At 35.7% G+C, this 2,773-nt stretch overlaps 1 pseudogene; it reads left to right on the forward strand.

Annotated features, from left to right (window-relative positions):
• The first annotated feature begins 502 nt into the window (after positions 1–502).
• Positions 503–621, forward strand: LOC111732024 (annotated as a pseudogene).
• The last annotated feature ends 2,152 nt before the right edge of the window (positions 622–2,773 follow it).

Here is a 2,773-nt window from a genome sequence, read left to right on the forward strand (position 1 = left end):
TGTGAAATAATAAAACAGTGAGTCCTCTACACATGCAAGACAAAGAATAAAGAGAAACAAGGAAAACACATTTAAAGCTGCAAGCATAGCTCTATTTGAAAATGCATGAATATTGTGGACACAAGATAAAAGAGTAAAAGATGATATAAACACTTTCTACACACACACACAGAAAAAAAAAAAGTAATTTTAAAGATTCCCTCGATATAATAATGAAGTTTGAGGCTTTGGAGTAGTAGGTGTTTAAAGGTGGAAGTAGTTTTAGGAGATTGACTTTGGAGTAGGGGGAGTGATTTTTTAAAAACCGTATGTAATAATTCTGTTCTAAAATAAGTGTATTTATTTGTTTTTGAAATCTCTACAATGCCCGAAATTCATCCAAAAAACATTCTTGTTCCAGATACAGGGCTTGGAGTTTCTAATCAAAGAGTTCCAATTTTTCTAAGAAATATGGCTTCTCTTCCCTTGAAAAGAGATTTCTTCCCTTTAAAAAATCTGTTAAGTCTATGGCCATGCTACCCTGAACAAGCTCGATCCCATTTGATCTCAGAAGCTAAGTAGAGTCAGGCTTTATTAGTACTTGGATGGAGGACTGCCTAGGAAGACCAGGTGCTGTAGGCATAAAAATAAAAATAAAATAAAAACAAGAGATTGTAAGTTGACAAGGTCCTTGAAATATTTGAGGTCAACCAAGGGTTGCCTCGCCTAAAAAATAAAAATTAAAAATTAAAAAAAATTAAAAATAAATAAAAAATAAAATATCTGTTAAACCTCTATCTCATGTCACCATTAAAATAAATGCCAGATGTATTAAAGATTAAAAGATGAGAAAAACTAGTTTATAATTAGTAGAAAATATATGTGCATGTTATATAATCTCAGTGTGGAAAAAATCCTCCCAAGCATAACCTCAAGGGCAGAAAATCCAAAGAAAAATTTTTATTTATTAACTAAACAAATATTTATAAATTCTGTTTAAAATGCCATAAATAAAATGTAAAGGCAAAAGGCGAGCTTGAAAAAAAAAAGTATTTGAGAAACATGGCAGAGTGAGAGACGTCCCCAAACCTCTCCTCTTGAAACAACAATAAGCTGAATATCTAAAACTCAACAAAAAACTGAAAACCAGCACATCTGAGCGTGGGATCTGCGCATAAGAGCTACCAAAGGTCAGAAGCCCAGGAGTCGAGTGGTAGACAGGGAGAAACAAAGAAGCTGTCTCTCACAGCCAGAGCTACCTGTAGGAAAAGGGGGAGGGGAGAAGGTATGGCAGGTTCCCTGAACAGTCCTGCCTGGGAGAGCTATTAGTGCCAGGCAGCCAGCAGCAGTACCCAACATTAGTGCAGAAAGCAGAGAAGTGGGGATAGCAGAGAAGCAGGAACGGCAGAGAAACAACAGTTGATTAATATCACCCATGGTTGCTAAACATGAGGTTGAGCCACAGCCCTCATCCCCCAACTCTGAGGGCCCCTCCCCATTTCTTCCAAGAACCAACATCGCGGAGCGCCAGATGAATCAGAGCAAACACTACCGAAACCATCACTAATAATGACAGGGACTGAAACTGAGGGTAGCAAGCGTGATTGAATATCTATAAGAAAAAAAAAAGCATTATTAAGGCTTTATATAAAGCAGGGATCGAAGAGGTTTAGATGCCACCTCCTGGAAACCAAAAGAAATATGCCTTCTTTGCAACAGGCTAAAGAGAGACCTTTATATAATAAATCTTTCTGAAAAAAAAAAAAAGCAGAATGCACTTCCATTAATACTCAGGTGGAGAAATAGTCCATTATACACCATGAATAACCAAGGTTACAAGGCATCTCAGAAAGAAAGAGAAAATTTTCTAGAAAATAAGCTTACAGACATAGAAATATGCTACTCAAATGATAGACAACTCAGGATGATACTTCTGGAAAAACTCAGTGAGATCTGAAACAATTCATAAAAACAATTTCAGGAATTTGAAAAAACTATTAGATGAGCAGAATGAGTTCTTTAGAATGGATTTTGAAACCCTCAAAAAGAAAAGAATAGAACTTCTGGAGATGAAGAAGACGCTGAAAGAGATAAAAAATGAAATAACAAGCTTGAGAAATAGAGTCGACCAAATGGAGGAAAGGATCAGTGATATTGAAGACAGAAATCTAGAAATAAATCAGAAGGAAGAAGAGAAACCAAAGAATGAAAAATAATGAAAGAGAAATACAAGAACTAGATGATACCGTCAGGAGAGGAAACATAAGAATAATAGGCATTCGCGAAAGGGGAGGAAAAGGAGGAGGAATTAGAAAACGTTTTCAGTAAAATAGTTGACGAGAATTTCCCAAAGTATGGAATGAGCTGGAGCTTAGAATTCAAGAAGTCAACAGAACACCCAATTATCTCAACCCAAAAAGGCCTTCAACAAGATACATTGTATTAAAATTATCAAAAATCAATAACAAAGGCAGAATTCTCAGTGCAGCTAAGAAAAAGAAGACAGTAACCTATAACGGAAAACCCATTAGATTATTGTGGGACTTCTCAGCAGAAATCTTACAAGCCATAAAGGAGTGGAGACAAATATTCAAAATATTAAATGACAGGAACTACCAGACAAGAATAATGTATCCAGCTAAGCTCTCCTTTAGATATGAAGGAGAAATAAAGACCCTTCCAGACATACAAAAATTGAGGAAATTCTCCACTATGAAGACTGCATGACAGGAAATACTGAAAGCAGTCAGCTCAACCTAAAAGAAAATGACAAAATAAATACATAATTAGGAGT

This window comes from Pteropus vampyrus, unplaced genomic scaffold (genome assembly GCF_000151845.1).
Source record: "Pteropus vampyrus isolate Shadow unplaced genomic scaffold, Pvam_2.0 Scaffold419, whole genome shotgun sequence".
NCBI lineage: Eukaryota > Metazoa > Chordata > Mammalia > Chiroptera > Pteropodidae > Pteropus > Pteropus vampyrus.